Genomic DNA, 18246 nt, shown 5'->3' with positions numbered 1-18246 from the left:
CAGCCCGCAGTTGGAGTCAAGCATTGGCCATACAGGAGTCAAATCTTTTGCATTTTTACATGAAGACACATTGGCAAAAACCACTGCCCTGGTGTCCCCAGGACTATGTGCAGTACCATCAGTGCGCAATTCAAATCATTGGACATATGTGCCCGACACCTTGGGGGGCATGCATCAGAAAGGCTCGTATGAAGGCAGTCTCCATGTCATAGCAGTAAGCAACATCCGGCAGCCAACCTTGTATTTTGGGGGAGGACCTCTTCCCCCAGGACATAGCCACCCTTCTACCGGCTAGTATCAGTAGTAGTCCGACCAGGCGTCTCCTTGCGGATGTAGGGCGCTTGTGCATCCCAACAGGGCTAAAGTGGTGTCCGCTTCTAATGATTCTCCAATAATCAAGGAGCTTTTAGCTATACATCTGACCAGAAAGGATGGCCTTGCGGGCAATCCCACGCCAAATGGAGAAACTCTGCTGGTGCAAAGCCACACCTGCCGCATGCACCGGGAGCATCTCTGTGATATCTATGTAGTTTAGCAGGGGTGTGGTACGCCTGGTGTAAGAAGTTGAAGTTTATTTGCTTATACCTAGAGTTCAATGACACCTTTTGGGTCCGATTCAGCACATACCTCCAGTCCTCATTACTAATGGGTGTCCCCAGGGCTGTTTCCCTTTGTCTCTGCGGATCACCTCCCTCCCGTGGTAGTTCCGAGATCAACCCCCTATACATTTGTGAGACCAAGCGATTCTCTCCTTGTGATTGGATCACACCCTGCAGTAGTGGCCATATTGAGGGCTGCACAGACAGTGATGTGAAAAGTCCTCCCAGTGCTCGACGCAGACGGAAATATGCAAAGATGTCTAGGGGTGAGTTGCCTTCACAGTCTTTGGCTTGCTGGACAGTGAGGAACCTCCCGCCTACAAATAGATCTCCAAGAGTCTGACTTCCAAGCTTATTTGCCAGGGAAGGTACACCTGTTCCCCAGTCAGGGGTAGGCCGGGAATGTGTCGCACCGGGATAAGAGGTGAATACAGAATAGCAAAGGCCAACCTTCCCAGCCATCTTCTGCCAAATCGCCCATGTGATTTTGACCATGTTCAGAGTGTTAGGTGCCACCGAGTCTCCCCAATGATCCTTTCCACCTAAACGCGTGGTCGAACAATGTGTAGCGTACCAATGACCAAGAAAATGTACCTGTGCCACCCAGTAGTAGCACTCAGGATAGGGTAGAGCAGGCCTCCTTTTCTGACTGGTTGCATCAGTGTCGCGTAGGCCACCCTCGCCATCCTCCAAGCCCACACCAGGTCAAGAATAAGCCCACGTATCCAGACAGAACAGTTAGACACTGCCATCACTGAAGATGAGGTAGGGGAAGCCCTTTCACAACTACAGACGGGGAAGACCCCTGGCCCCAACGGGTTCCCGGTAGAACTGTGGAAAAAACAGAGCGCAACAACAACAAAACATATGCACGACATGTTCCTCCGTAGCAGAGAACAGGGCACCCTCCCCCCAGACCTCCGAAAAACAACAATAGTGGTGATCCCCAAAGCAGGGAAACCCCCGGAGCACTGCGCCTCTTACAGGCCCATTTCTTTAATAAATGGGGAGGCAAAAACGCTAGCCAGAGTCCTCGCCAATAGACTGCTAGGGGTGATTGGATCTCTAACTCACCCAGAACAGTGTGGATTTATGCCCGGCAAGTCCACTCGAATGAATCTCCGCAGGGTCCAGATTGCCCTCGATCGAGCTGACGAGATCCCGTCTCCACTGGCCCTCCTGGCGGTGGACTTTGAGAAGGCTTTCGATACAGTGGGATGGGATGCCCTGTGGGCCATAATGGAACGCATGGGCTTTGGACAATACTTCATGTCATGGGTTAAACTCCTTTACTCCCTCCCCGAGGCCTCTGTAAGAGTCAATGGGAAATCATCCGCCACATTCCAGCTGAGTAGGGGGACCAGGCAGGGATGCCCCTTCTCTCCCCTGCTGTTTATCCTCGCCATTAAGCCTTTGGCAATCCAGTTGAGAACTGATACACGATGGACGGGATTCGCCTGGCCACGGGGCAGGGAGGAACGGGTCTCGCTGTACGCGGATGACCTTTTGATATATTTGAGCAACCCAATAATCTCCTGCCCGATTGTGACCAGAACCCTGGAGGAATACCAACACTTCATGGGACTACGGGTCAACACACAGAAAACGATCTACTTCCCGGTGCAGGGAGGGGAGGAAGCAATCCCAGATCCCTGTCCATACTCCGTTTCAATTTTGGCCTTCACCTACCTAGGCATACGAATTACCAAGACACAGGAGGACTTCCCCAAACTGAACCTACACCCGATAATGGAAAAACTGGAGAACGATGTCGCCCACTGGCACTCCCTCCCACTTTCATTACTCGGGAGGGCGGCACTTTTTAAGATGCTGGCACTCCCGAGATTTCTGTACGTCCTCCAAAACGCCCCGCTCCCCATCCCGGCCACAATATTCGCAGATATAAACCGGACTCTCCGCACACTTCTCTGGGGAGGAAAACAGCTGCGCATTGCCCTAAAAAAGCTCTATCGCTCTGTGTGGGATGGGGGTATAGGACTGCCCAACATTCGCACATACTATTGGGCGGCACAAGCGGGAGTGGCAAATGAATGGCTACACGGAGACCCGCTGCTACCACATATCCGTGTGGAGACAGGGGACACTGGCTTGCCATCCCCCCTGCACGTACTATACGATAGCCCAAGGAACCTAAGAGCAGCGCCGACCGGGTCCAGCCACATACAGCGAGTTTGGAGGGAGATACATAGATACTTAGGCTGGGAAGACAGACCAAACCTGATCCAACCCCTCTGGCGTAATGCACACCTTCCCGAAATACAAAAAATGGGCCACTTTGAAACCTGGGAGAGGAAAGGGATATCCACATTGGCGGTCATTGTCCAGGAGGGGCGAATGATGGACTTTGAAACCCTGCGAACGAGACACGGGCTGTCACCCATGGACCGCTTCAGATACCTCCAGCTCACACACGCCATTAATACCCAACTCCCGAACCTGGCCGATATACCCGCCTGCTCTCCCCTGGAAACAAACATACTCCCACACCCCATCCCCTACAAGGTAACCTCCACCCTCTATCAGGCAATTAACTCCTTTGGATCCAGGGAGCTTGACAACCTCAGGGCTAAATGGGAACAGGACCTGGGGCCACTAGAGGCGGAGGAGTGGGTGGAAGCCCTGATGTCCCCGAGGGAAATAGGGATAGATGCCAAACTCCGGCTGATTCAGCTCCGAATCCTACACAGGTCCTACTACTCCAGAACGCAAACGGCCAGTTGGGGTGGGGATGGAAACGCAGAATGCAGTCGATGCAAAAAGGCGGAGGGCACCATCTACCATTTGTTATGGGAATGTGGGGTGCTGCAGGAGTTTGACTGTGTGTTTACTCCGCCTCTCCAGAATACTTGGCACCACAATCCCGAGAGACCCTAAGCTTATCCTGCTGGGTATAGGAGGCGAAACTGACCTTAACAAGCATGAAAGAATGTTTCTAGGAGTAGCACTTGGTGCAGCAAAGAGACTCACGGCAGCCACATGGGGCTCGGGGGACAGGATAACCATTGACAGATGGTCTAATGAAATGGACAGATGCGTCTCCCTGGAGAGGCGAATTTATAATGCGCGGGGTTCCCCCCGTAAGTTCCAGAAAATATGGGGAAAATGGGAACTATGAAATGCTAAGGCCAAAACAAGGAACAGCGGCGACGCCCTGCGCAGCTGCCGGGTGGGTGGTGCGGATTCTCGACCCCCAATCCCCCCGCCGAACTACACAACTGTCAGGGAATATGTTAACCACCGCTATCTATTGTGACCTCGATGATAGGTCTCCTAATGTCTTTTGTGTACTCATGCTGAATGTGCTACCTTTCTTTTTCTTCTTTTGTTCTCTGTTTAACAAACCAATAAAAAAAGATTCATAAAAAAAAAAAGAATAAGCCCACGTAAATGTCGACAGAAGCTGCATGGCAGCAATAGGGGCACATTAAGGAAAAGAAATCTGGGGAGAATTACCATTTTAACAATTGAGATTCGCCCGAGCAGTGTCAGTGGAAGCGTCTGCCATCGGGGTGTCCCCTGAAGCCTCTCGACCTCCCTCCCCTAATTGTCTCGGAATAGGACCTCTCGGCCACGAGAGACCAGGATGACAAGGTACCGAACCCCAGCCGTTTCCCACCCGAGACCAAACTCGTCTCTGAACACTATGGTGCGTTCTGTGAGGGGAACTGTTCACTGCTCACCGTGCTCACTGTTCTTAGAGAGGCAACAGTTTCACCTCACTGATGATGCCCAACAAGGCTGAAACACTTGTATGGGGTTGCTGTGGTACTCTTGTTCAGAGGAGAATTGCCTAGCATTTCAGTGCTTGACTGCCCCTGGGCAGGACAAAGACTGATATGCGGGGAAATTTCTTCTCTGTCAAAAGAACAGTGAGCTAAAGACTTGGCTGACACTCTCCCAGGGGCCATCCACCCAAGAACAAGTCAATGGGCTGTGTTCGTGCTGGTAGAGAGTTTCCCAGACCTCCCCCCCCTGTTTTGCATAATTTAGCTAGTATCTTATTGTCGATGTTGATCAGAGAGATGGGCCGGTATGACCCGCACTCCTCGGTGGGCTTCCCCCGCTTATGTATTACCACTATATTGGTCTCGCGCAATGTGGGTGGGAGCGTTCCCGTCGCAAGCAATTCGTCATATACTCAGAGGAGAATCTGCAGGCCAGAATAGGGGCGTAAGCTTTATAATTCTCCGGTTTGGCTATCAGGCCCCAGCAACTGAGCCCAGGAGCTCCTTCATTAAGGTCAGGATTTCGTCCAGGGATATTGTGCACTCGAGGGGCTCGCGGAGATACTCCTCCACCCAGTATAGTTCCACCTGCTCTAGGTAGCATTGTAGTGTCTCTACTTCCTGCGAGCTTCTAAAGCTGTATAGTTCTGCATAAAATGTCCTGAACCACGCCGTGACGCCCTCCGCGGAACTCACCAATTTACCCTGCGGGTCCCGTGCGCATTCTACATGATTAGCTTGTCTTTCGGCGGCTATCAATCAAGCCAATAGCACCCCCGGTTTCTGTCCCTCACTATATTGTCTCACCCGATGCCCGCGATCCAGGAGTCGAATCTCCCGCTCAGCGTTGGTTCTGAATTTATAGAGTTCCTCGCGCAATTGTGCAAGATCACAGGGTTTGAGGACACTGCCTATTCGGCCTCTAGTTCTTTAATTCTGAGTTCTCCCAGCACAAGCTCTCCTCTAATGCCCCGGAGGATCCCATTTACTTTGGACATACAGAGTCCCCTTGATGAAGCACTTTAGAGTTTCCCGCAGCACCCCTACAAACGTGACGGAGCAGGATCCCTCATTGTCGTGAAGGAAGGATTGAATGTCGGCACCTAACTCCCGGCGAAAAACAGCATATGTAGCACGCCACATTTAAATCGTCAGGAGTGCCCCCTCCATCTGGTCTACCCAACCCACACTCCAGGGATACCGGGGCATGGTCAGAGAGAGGGAGCAAATGTATCTGACAAGCAACCCACTGGAGCCCCCCCACACGGGACACTAATATTCGAGCTTGGAACTGGAATCATGGAACCAGGAGTGGTAGGTATAATCCCTCTCCCCTTGATGCTGACATCCCCAGGCGTCAATGAGATCATATGTTGCGCATATTTCTCACACTTGTTTGCCTGCCTTGGGCACATTGCCCCGTCCTGCCCCGTCCTATCCTGCACTGGGTCTATCACAGTGTTCAGGTCTCCACACCACAGTGGCGTCCCGATATTCGGCCAAATGTATCATTACCCAATCAAAAGCATTCAGGCTATCAACTTTGGGGCAATAGGAGTTCAATAAGGCCACTGCTACAGCTTCAAGAACCCCACGAACCAGGAGAGCACGCCCATCATCGTCTCGCAACCCCCCTGGTGTAGGACGAGTAGGAATAGAAGTATCTGTTAGTTGGAGCCCCATTTGGTCTCAGAGGAGGGGGTGGGGTGGGTTTCCTTGATGAAGGCCACATCAACCTGATGTATCTATGTTTTTACTCACACTCAATCAGCCTTGAGGTTGCATCACCTGCCCCGCCCACGACCTACAGGTCTGCTGCCATCCCCCCGCCCCACACCAATTCTTATGTGCGCTGACTTTAAATTACTCTGAAGTCTCCTTTGTTCCCTCCCCCATGTCCCATGTTTCTTATTGTCTCCGGCTCCATATTAGTAATACACTGTGATTACTCTATTCATGTTCTCAGCTATTAATTGTTTTGCTATTACTTTGCTCTGCCTAAAAATGCTATACAATTGTATATATTCCACGCATGCATGCACACCAGATTGCCAATTGTGCTGAATTCTATGTATATGTTTACAATACTGTATGCTCCCCATCACCAGCTATGCACACTTACACACTAGGGCTACACATAAACATTGTACTTGATACTCCATCACCAGTCAGGTTACCTGAAATGCACTGCTCTCAGGGGCAAAGTGCTACCCGTTACTCCTATTATCTGGACAGCACCTGCTGCTCCTCACCCCCCCTCGTGCATACACATCATGGCTACTACAAGACTACCCAAGTCTGAAGACACCCCCTCACTAGGTTCTTGCAACCTCTCTTCAACACACAACATATTCCTAACCTGCTATCTGGGATGCTTAGAGGACGTCCCACCTTCAAAATGTGAGTTTATGTTGAGTTTTATCCGATTTACCCATTTTACGGGGGAGCCGCCGTGATTCGATCTGGGGGAGAGGGTCTGTGCGACAATCCCCCCACTGTAGGCCCAAGTCTGTTGTAGCCGTGGACCCTCAACAGAGCCGATTTCACAGATCATGGTATCTGGGGTGTTCATCAATATATCCACCCTGTATTGTTCTTGCGATACTCGGCCCGTCAGGGCACGGGCCTGTAATCCAGCTGGGTCCCGGGAAGTGCCACCAGGACCACCACACCGTCTCTGCCAAATGAGGGAGGGTGCAGAAGATCAGGTCTCTTATTCAAGGTGGAAGGATTTCATTCCATGTCCCAGGGCGGGCCGTTGTGTGGTGGTCACTTACTATCCGCCTGGTCTCCAGGGGGGTTAAAAAAAAACACTGATGTAGCATCATCCCTGGGGTCCAGTTGTTGGTCCAAATGCGGGCCGCCCATGCTCTTCAGGAGCACCCCAGGCTCCAGACCACCCAAGATGCTCCCAGCTCCTGGCTTCCACACCGGGTGAGCACCTCCTTGCCGTCACAGCACACCTCCCCCACAGCAGATCAGCCGGCCAAGGGGAGCAGATGTCAGGATAGGGAGCTACTCTAGAGTCTCTGCCAGGCTCGGTGCCCCCAGGTCAAAGGATGCAGCGACATAGGTACCAAGCTGTCTCCGTTCACGGATTGCTGCTCATATGGTCGAAGCACTACTGTCCCTCAGTGGACTGCTCTCTGCCAGTTTATGGGAATACGCTGGCCCCAATTCTCCCTCATAGTGAGGGAGGCGCCACCAAGCATGGTGCCTGCTCGACTTCTTGTGGCCTAACCAGGACCCTGCTGCTGCCACCCCTCCGGTGGCCATTAAGGGCAGGTTCCCTCCACTTCTGTTCTCAGGCTGATATGGAGTCATGGACCGCAGGCCCAGTCACCCTCGCAGTGGGCCGAGTCAGAGCACCACCGCTCCCCTGTTCAATTGCCAGGCCACCTCCGGGAGTTCACTTCAAGATGCTCTCCGGGGCACAGAGTAGCCTGATCAGGAGGATCTTGTGCGTTTGTCGGTTCTGCCTCAGGTGTCAACACTTCCCGCAGAGTAGTCAGTGGGGGCTTGGGGGATATCGTCTACCAGGCCTCACCCACGCGGACCTTCCCAGGTTCTATTCCAGGTCGGCGGTGCAACGGGAGCAAGCTCCAAACTGCCTCTGCCTAGCTGCGCACCTGGTCAGATCGACGGCGTCTCCTCTGCAGACAAGGGCAGCCACTGTTCTAGCACATCCCACAGCCGTTATGACTATTATCCCTGAGCTGTGGTCACTGTCTGGGTTCTTTTTGACAAGCCTGGACCCAGGGCAGCCCGGCCTCCATCCCCTCCTCTCTCGGCTCCCTTTCACGGGAGGGGAAGTTGTCATGGCCCTGCTCCCCCTCTTATTCTGGTCTCACGGCGGGTGCAGCGTCTGTCTTGGCCCCAGGGACAGGCCTGCCCAGGCCACTCACGGGTCAGAGCAGTCAAGGTCGTGTCGTCCGCGGGGACTCCTCCGTTCCCACCTCAGTCTGCCTCCCAGGGGCTGATGTTGCGGTTCTCCAGGCAGCAACAAAGCAAGTCAGCCACAGTGTAACGCTCACCTGGTTCCCTCGGAGGCGCGGGTCTTGGCTGGGCGGTGAAACCGTCTTCAAAGTTAGGCGTAGGGTCCGTTTGGCTCCCTGGTTTGGTCCCCTTCTCACCGAAAGCTTGACTTGGAGGGTGAGATGTCTACAAGTGGAAAAGATCAGGGGGTGTTAGTAGCTGGAAGGTTAGATGAAGTCTCTACCCCCACACTCTCTCCTCCCGTGGTACTCGGTTGCTAACTGTGCTCACCTTAAATAGGTGAATGCCGGGCTCTCCATCCTGCGTCTTGTGCAGGGGCTCTGGGTCCAGTTACTTCACTGGTTTTGGGATCAGCCTCTTGATTGCAGAGGGTAAGTAGAGAGCGATGCCGCCGTTAATTGCACGAGCGGATTTTGCATATATCAAGTCCTTAATGTCCTCTTTTAACGTCCCTTTCTTGCAGGGTTGGCTGAGAAGAAATGATGGCGAAAGAATGCCAAAGTTCGTGGAGGCAAGTAAGTAGAAAGTCTGTGCAGGGCCTTTCAACGCTCCTTAATGTCTCTCTCTTGCTTTCAGATGGAGAACGATGAAGGCGCCGGTGATGATGCCCAGGTTCGTACCGAGGCGCGAACAAGATGATGGAGAATATGAAGGCACGTAAGTAGAAAGTCTGTTCAAGGCCTTTAAACGCACCTTAATGTCTCTCTTTGCCTTGCAGGTAGCGGAGTGCGGTGCGAGCTGACTTTGGAGCGTACGTCGCAAAGGTAAGCCGTTCAGAAACAAAACGTTACTAACCAATGTTCTTTTGTCTTTGCAGGGCTCGATGGCGGAGAAAGGGTGCGGCGAATACCTTAAACGCTCCGGTGGATCGGGTAAGTTGAAGCGCTGACCTTGACTCTTCTAATCTGTGTTTTTGTTGTTGTGCAGATGCTGCTGAAGACTGAAGAATGGATCCTCATCAGGTAAATCCGGAGATTTCGCGTTCACAGGAGCTGGAATGGAAGATTCCCTGGAGCTGACACGGTGAGCGTCCTGCTGCTGATGCAGAATAACGCGAAGCACGTGGCACCAATCGGGTGTGGTTTAAATGGTGCACAGGAGTGCTTAGGCGTCTTCTTCCACAGCCTCGCCCAGGTAAGAAAAAGAGTTCCAATTTCCAGAAGAGTTCCAGTCCTAGGGAGTGGTTCCAGCCCCACCCAGAAGAAAAGTAGTTCCTGCCAGAGGAGGATGAAGACTTCATCCTGTTGGTAAGGAAGCAGCATGGTCTGCTGCAGGTAGGTCCACCCAAGCACTTCTGAATTTGCTATGAGCCCGGCGCTTCTTGTGCCGGGACCAGTCTCCACAATGAGCCTGACACCACCGGTGCCAGGACAAGGCCCAAAAGGTCCCTAAAGGGACTTGCTGGCGTCTGCAATGAATGTTATGAGCCTGCTTCCAAGGGCGTTGGGCTTCTCCCGACTCCTTGGAAGCAGTGGTCATGACACACAGGATCTTCGCGTGTTTGCAGGCTCCTCCTCACCCCGGCGGGCCAACCCAGGCCACCACACCGCAATGGCAAGGTTGGATGCACGTCCGGCAGACGGGTGCAGGGAGGGACCCCTAGGACACGCACCATGTCTTATTGAGGGCTCCAATACTTCAGGAGCTGCTATATTACAGGATTAATCGGAGATCAGCGCAGAGCTCACAGAAAGGCATCCATCTTGGTCGGGCTTGCAAGCACCGCCCCATAGTTTAAGAACGTAAGAATTGGAGCAGCAGACATACAGAAACTCAATGTCTCCAGAGCACTGGTCCTCTCCAGGCTGGAGTAATGCAACAGCCTCTTCCTCAATCGGCCTAAATCCTCTCTTCGCCTGCTTCAGCTAATCCAGAATGGGACTGCAAGACTTATCCTTGGCCTCAAGCCCAGGGACCGCATCTCTTAAGCACTTCAATATCTCCACTAGTGCCCAGTGGCTGCGAGGATCAAGTTCAAGAGCCTCTGCATCATCCACGAGACTTTCTGGGGCCAGGGACCCCACTAAATCGGACTCTTTCCTACATACCTCCCATTGGTCATCTAGCTGCAATTCTCTGCAGATCCAAAGCTATTCCAAGCAGAGTGTTTGAGGTAGATCTCTTTCCTTGTCAGGAGCATCCATCTAATAGCTTCCTTGGCCCTCTCAGGCTTCTGCCTGATCTCCTTAAGTTCCGGAACATTCTCAAGACCCAACTTTTCTCTTCTTCATTCCCTGCCCCTATTAATGCCCACCTCGGTTGTATTGACTAGCTGCATGGTCTTCTGAGCTCCACAGGGCACCAGGCACTCCATGCCCAGTATACCCCATAACCTGCACTTGCCCTTCCGGGCCCCTTTCTCCCCCCCCCAACCCCTGACAATCCTGGTGGGGTGTTTGTTTATTTATAACGCGCACCAGGCCAGAGGGTATCAGAGCGCAAGACATAAGAATACGTTCAGCTTGGTAACATAAGGGTACAAGAAGTATAAGGCATCGAAATTTACATGCAGGATTAATTACAAAGCTCACTATGTACATAATAATAAGAGTCAAAAATACACAAAAGTATACATGCAGGACTAATTACAAAGCTCACCATGTACATAGTAATAGGAGTCAAAATACACAAAAGTAGACCGTGAGAAAGAGCATGAAAGCCGCAAGGTGCATCACATAAAGTACAGAGTATAGCAAAAATATTTAAACTGGTATCTGTATGATGATGGCCGCTACGGCATGGCAATTTACTTGTTGTTTTCTTTCAGCCAATTGGTCATGTTCTGTCTAAATTTGGTAACGTTTTGGTATCCTCAGGAGAGGGGGCAAAGAGTTCCACAGTTGAGCTGCCTTAACTGGGAAGCTGGATCCCCCAATGGTGGAGAGTTTAAAACGTGCTACAATGAGACCGTTGGAGTTGGCTAATCTGGTTGGTCTGTGGGATGTTTTTCTGATAAAGCACCGCCCTACTTAACTGATAGGATTATAATTTAGACATTTGTGTATGAGGGTGGCCATTTTAAGTCAAATTTTGTCAAAAGTAGATAACCATTTGTGTTGTCTCCTGGTGGAGGAAATATGTTCCTTTCTTGTTATATTTAGTGCTGCTCTCAGAGCGTTTTTCTGGAGTACCTGTATTTTTTGGATGATGTGTTGGCTCGCAGCAATTTACAGGGCATTACAATAATCCAATTTGGAAAGTATGAGGGCTCTGGAGAGAATCAGACAGCTGTTCATGGATAGAAATGGTTTGCCTGCTCCGATTAGTTTGCATGTATATGCAGAAGATGATGCCAGGGAATTTACTTGTTTTGTAAAGTTTAGGGTGGCATCTAGATAGAAGCCTATGGTCTTCACCTCCTTGGCTGCTTTGACATCATTACCGTCAATGGTGAAGTATGCGTAGTCTGGACTTAATTTGGACAGGTGGGCCGTGGTGCCTAGGATGATGAGCTCTGTTTTATCATCCTCCAGGCAGAGTCCATGGGTGGCCATCCATGCCTGAACGATACCATAAAGTCTATTCACCAAAGCCTGGTCTCTGGCGTAATCTCCGGTAAGAGGTAGGAGGATTTGTATCATCTGCATAGTTTGTTTAAGCAATACCCAAACGGTCCATTTTGTCAAAGAGGGGCTTGGTGAATAGATTATAGAGGGTCGGCAAAACGCAGGAACCCTGGGGTACACCACAGGTAACGGGGATAGGATCTGCTGATGCCGAGGGTGAGAAGGCTCACATAGTCCTATTGCTCAGGAATGACTCTATCCATATTATGGCTTCCTTGGAAAAATGGGCTGCAGAGTCCAGGTGGCTGCATAAGACTTTATGGTCTACCAAGTCGAATGAAGCCGAGAGGTCTTGGAGGAGGAGTAGGGCTAATTGACCCTTATCTCTGAATTCATCTATTTGGGCCTTGAGATCAATTAGAGCGGTTTCCGTGCCGTGTTGAGGACGGAAACCGGATTGGCGAGATCCTAGTAAGAAGTTAGATTCCAGGAAATTCTGGATTTGAATAGATGCCACTTTATCTAAGATTTTTAAGAGAAATGGCACAGTTGTTATAGGTCTGTAGTTTGTGGGTATAATTGGGTCAAGGGTTTGCTTTTTAAGGAGGGGTAGTACCCAAGATTCTTTCAGCTTACTGGGGACAGTACCTGATGTAAATGAGGCATTCATGAGTTTAGTGATGAAGGGTGCAAGTTCTCTAGCAGCATCCTTGATAAGTTGTGCTGGGCATTGGTCGCCCTTACAGTGTGCATCCCTACCGAGCCTGGTCCAGTCTTCGTGCTTTGCATGTGGTATGTGGTTTCCTCTTCCCTCTTCCCTCTGCACTTGTATACCTACACATTTCCCACTCTGCCCGACCTACACATCCCCACTCCCTCGCCCTTCTCGATACTGCTCTTACATGATCTAAATGACAAAGGCTAGTAGGACTATAATAGTTTTTTCCTTTCCAGCCCCCTCCGTTTTATGGCACTCTGAAACACTGTTTTTCGCATAGGTGCTTTACAAATAACCAATAAATAAAATAAAGTCTAACCTCGCTGGAAAGTAGGGATCATGATAAGTGGCTGTAGATTGCAATAAACTAAAAGGTTTAAGTGCCATAGTGTTAGCCAACATTGAAATAACGAGTGGAGGAATATTTTTATGAACATGCACCTGTGGCCTTTGCACATTTACATCTTACTGTGAAGGCCAACCAGGTGCGCATGTATCTATGCAGAAATCAATACGATTGCTGGAATAGATATACACAAAAACCAGTAAACCTTTCAAAACTGCACTCATTCGAGGCATGCTGGAATTTTTGTGATGTAAACTTGCGAAATCGACCCCCCTTCTATTCTCTGCTCATCCATGCCGTCTCTATATATTAACCCACCGCTTTTGTATTCGAATTCTGTTTATTTCAGAAAAGAAGTGGTCCACTTAGGCCCAAAAAAAACAGCCCCACACTTTTTTTTCTTTCTCCAGGCCTTACCCCTCTGAAGTATAGGGAAATCCGAGCTGGTCTGCACCTTCCATAGGGTCACCTTTGAAAGAATATGTAAATCTTGTGGGACCAGGTGCAGGTTCAAATGGAAGTAAATATTTTCATATGTGGGATACTTGAAAAATGTAGTCGTTTTTCACTGCACAACTTGCCATTAATATTGTTCAATTTTGTGGCATGTGTTGCCAAAACGTAACTCCCTCCGACACGCTGTGAACGCTGGATGAAGGGTTGTATTGTTATGTGTCCTTGAATCCACCACACTAACAATTTGAAGGCCAAAATGTGTCCAATAGCCACAAAAAAGTGAGAAGATTCACTAGATAGAAAGCTTACATAGGAATGTTAAGTTTCTATTACGGAGATCTGTTTCTCGAAGCAGTTGGTCATCCGTCACATGACCACTGTGAGGGGGCACAAGTTGTGCCACAAGCAGGCTCCCAGCAGAACCCTGAGGGCCTTAAAACCACTGCAAAACGGCAAAGGGGCTCCTGGAGCCAGTCCTGGCACCTTTGGCACCAGGCTCAAATGTAGGTAGGAAGGGCTGTTCAAACTAGGTCCCATTTATGTAGATGGGTCTTTAAATCCAACATGGAAGCACCCACACAGTCTAGTTCTAAGAACCAAGCCATGCGGTATAGTGTTTTGGGTGTGGCAGGACTGGAACTACTTTCCCTGGTACTACTTTACCTGGGCTATATAAACCACACCCTGACTGCAGAACACACTTTGTGTTATTCTGCAACCCGCAGCGTGACGTTCACCGTGTCCAGCTCCTGGTCTTCAGAATCTTCCTGTAATCCTGCAAGAACAAGAACACGATTATTGTGTTTTACCTGCGAAAACACCATCCACCACTCAGCATCTCAACTGGGCTGCAATCTGTGGAAAGCGAGAAAAGAAGAAACGTCACTCACCTGTGAGTACTAGCTTAAGGACTTCCGGCAAACCGCTACCACGGCTGCTGTTCGAACATTGCGACCTGCAATAACAAGAAAGGGAAAAACAATATTAGAACGCGCGCTTCCAAAACATTGAATTCCATCAGTCTTACCTGAATTGCATTGCGCTACGCCATGCTTCCATTCGGAGCACCACAGCAACATCTGCAAAGGAAGAGACATATTCAGGTTTGATTTCAATATTAAAGAACCGCACAGCGCTGTACTTAACTGATTCCGGGGGCCTGTTTTTCATCGCGCTCTCATCCACTTGCAGCACCACAGCGGCCTGTGAGGAGAAGAAGAAAATACAGGTTAGCTTTAAAAGACAATAAAGGTGCTGCGCTTTGCGCTCTTACCTAGAAAACGTGCCTCTCCATCCGGCAAGCCAGCATCAAGACCTTCGCACCTGAAAAGAAGAAGATAAAGACTAACAAATTCCCACCATAAACAGAACAAAGACTTACAATTAACAAACCCACCTGCCTACCAGCAGATTAGGGCTCACAGCAGGCCTGGGCCCAAGAAAGGCGTACTGCACCAGTGAAGCAAGTCGGACAGCTCGCCAACTAACAAACATCAAGCACCCCTGCACAGAAATGCAGGACGGATAGCTCACCCTACAAATAACTAGGATGCATTATTCAGCACTGGGCAACTATGCATCCAGGGTTCCAGATCTCAGAGCCTTCCAGATGCCCCCGGGGCTTATCAGGTGAGCGTAACACACATAGGGAGAACGGAAACGCAAGACACAATGTAAGCAAAGTTTTAAATAATATTTATGCAAGTGAGGATGGCAAGTGTGCTGTATTCTATATGATTTACGTTGTAACGGATGAATGTTCAAATTGACGCAAATATACATTGTACCTGTTAATTGTAACTTAAATTGACAGTAACATATGTACCGTTTATATAAAATTATGAATTGGGTACTGAAATATTTTTTGCATTCTCGATTTTTCATAGTTGTATCATATCTATGTGCGCCTGTCATGGGTACAGTTTACCAGTCACCGGCATCTTTGACCGCAATTGGACAATAATCATCAACAACACATCTGTGATAATCTGGGACGATCGTCAGACGCTAATCTGCCCTTTTGCGGTTGCAGTTATGAGGAGCAAAATGACAGCCTATTGCTTCTGAAAACATAAAAAAATTTGAAAGTGTTTTATTTGAAACTGAAGGCACTAATTTCTTCTCTGTAATCTAATGCCATGTGCGATCAGAAATTGGGGATGGAAGATAAAAACTTTGTGAAGAATGCAAAGACTGGGATTAAACGATTGATGAACGGAATCAGCATTATAAGGATCGCCGTAAATGAGAACCATTCGATGTTCACTAGCTATAACTTATACTGGAAAAAGTTACCAGTGTTTTTGTGGACTTAATTACCTCTTTTCATAAAATTAAAAGTACTTGTTACGCTCCCTATTATTGCTGTTTTCTTCATTTTTGTGAAAAGAAACAAACGTTTTGCATCCGTTTGTGGATATACGCGTCTATGTTCCTGGTTCTGCATTAGATACTGTTATGAAGTTGGTCATGACAGGGTAGGTTTGGCTATGCTACCCATCAACGTCCTTAAAACGTCCTTAAAATAGGTGGAGCTCATGGGGAGGACTAGTGATGTCAGCTTGAGGAGCGGGTGATCTGAAGGGCACTTGAACTCTGGGCAATGGATCAGCGGATAAGATTAGCACAAGATGGTGGTACCCAACCCATCATTTTCGCAAGTGTTAATGAGAGCAAAACTCAGGCAAGTTGCATTGGAAATTTTTAAGAACGATTGATTATATGCTCCAAAATACATATCGATCGATTGGGGCATTAACATTTCCGACCAAACAACCCCTTTAAGAATTGGCAGTCAGTTCCTGAAACCCTGAGAACAAAGATCAACTGCGAAATTCCCATCTGGCGATCCCTTCAGAGGCTGCACTCTCAGTTACAGCAGCACTTGTGAATGTACTGCTATATAATCAGTCTAGTTAATTAAATCAGCATTTAGAAGGCAGCTGTGAATGTACATATATTGGCCTCAGTGCTGCCTGCCCATGCATGGTGTGAGAATCCAGTGCCTTACACGCTAGTCCCTGGGGATCTGTCTTCCAGGTGGCCAGCAAACGGCCATCGCTTTTGGATACAGTTCCTGGGGGTGGACCAGTGCTGGAGGATCACCTGGGTGAGGGGTCTTTGGCGGAGTGGGACACGGGATGGTGAGACGTGGTATCCCCTTCTGTGTAGCACCTTTTCCCACATCATACTAAGTAGGATAGTTAAGAACTTTATCCCCCCCTCTTACAACACAAACACTTTCTCACAGACAGCCCGATATGAGAGAAAACGGGCTAAGACCCAAGCCATATGCCTGATGTGTCCCAATTCAATGGACATGCAAAGTCGGGCAATTACTGATCATCACACACACCTTCCATTACACTTCTCCACACGGATAAAAGGCAGAGCACGAGAGCACACTCTGAGCGAGGCAAAGCACATGTGTAACGCTCACCTGATTCCCACGGAGGCGCTGATCCCGGCTGGGCTGCTATCGTTTCTTCAATTGAGAAGCGTAGAGCTCGGACGACTCTCAGGACTGGGCTTCCTCTTATCGAATGTCTGACTTGCAGGGTAAGTTTTCTGCAGGTGGAAGAAAAAGGGTTAATCACCGTTTGATGGGATTTCTTCTCCCACCAATCGCCAGTTTCTCCCACAGCCTAGCTTTCTACTTGTCTCGGCGAGCTCTCACCTTAGGCGTATAAATGCTGAGCTCTCCATCCTGCGTCTGGTGCAGGGGTGCGTGGATTCCAGTTACGTCACTGGATGAGTTCAGTGTTGAGGCTCAAGTCTTTTGCGGCCTTAGTTGTGGCACTGGTGCTGGGATGCCGAAGAGCGATGCCGCCGTTACTGCACGAGCGGATGCCTGTAAGTATACTGTAGTCTTTAGGCTTTAAAAGATGGGCACCTCAATAATGTCCCTTTTCCTTTGTTTCAGGCCTCGGGATGCTGTGGGCGTATTTTTCCGTTGCCGCGCACGTGCCGATGCACGTAAGTATAATGTTCGTTGGCCGCTTTTAATGGCACCTCTAATAATGTCATTTTTCTAGTGTTCAGGTGCCGGGATGCTGCGGGCTTTATATCCGTTGCCACTGCACGTGCCGATGCACGTAAGTATAATGATTCATGGGCGCTTTTAATGGCACCTCAAATAATGTCTTTTTCCTGTTTTTCATGTGCCGGGATGCTGAGGTTGATGCGGCCGCTACTGCGCGTGCAAAAAACTGGTAAGTTAAGATGAATGCGACTGCCTTCACCCGAACCCCTTTTTAATTATGTCCTTTGCCTTTCAGGTGCAATGAAGCTGCCGAAGAGAAGGCCGCGGTTAGCTCCGTTGCAATCACGGATGGATCAGGTAAGCGGGCGCGGCTGCAAGCGAGTTGCACTTTTCTAACCTTATGTTTATTCTTTGCAGGTTTTGCCGGTGACTGGATTCCGGGATCTGGTAAGTATTGTTCTGTGTCTTTCTTCATCCACAGGTTGCTGCGCGGAAGCTGAAGATGACTCTGGACCTGGAATGCAGGAGCCGACTCGGTGAGCGTCCTGCTGCAGAATAACGCGAAGCACGTGTTTTCCATCGGGCGTGGTTTAAATAGCAGAGAAGTGCTTTCAGTGTGTGTTCTTCCACCGGTTCCACCCAGGTAAGAAAAGAGTTCCTGAATGGAGGGAATAGTTCCTCCCAGCCCTGATGGCTGGGGACTTCAACCAGACTGGATTGTTCTGGGTAAATATGCAGCATGGTCTGCCTCAGGTAAGTCCACCCAAGCATTATTACACTGTTTATCAATATGAGCCCGGCGCCTATGGCGCCGGGACTGAAACCCTTCATGAGCCTGGCGCCTGACACGGTCCAAAGGGCCCCTTGTAGGGGTCTGCTGGGTCCAGAGTAGTGGAA

General features: G+C 49.6%; 1 protein-coding gene across 1 annotated transcript in view; it reads right to left on the bottom strand.

Annotated features, from left to right (window-relative positions):
• Window positions 1-18246, bottom strand: part of CCDC82 (coiled-coil domain containing 82) — a 362315-nt gene that overhangs the window by 274562 nt on the left and 69507 nt on the right. The gene's annotated exons all lie outside the window — the stretch shown is intronic.

This window comes from Ambystoma mexicanum, chromosome 7q (genome assembly GCF_040938575.1).
Source record: "Ambystoma mexicanum isolate Mex_15411 chromosome 7q, UKY_AmexF1_1, whole genome shotgun sequence".
Classification (NCBI taxonomy): Eukaryota; Metazoa; Chordata; class Amphibia; order Caudata; family Ambystomatidae; genus Ambystoma; species Ambystoma mexicanum.
The sequence above is the reverse complement of the archived record's forward strand: the minus strand, read 5'-3'. Positions and strand labels throughout refer to the sequence as shown.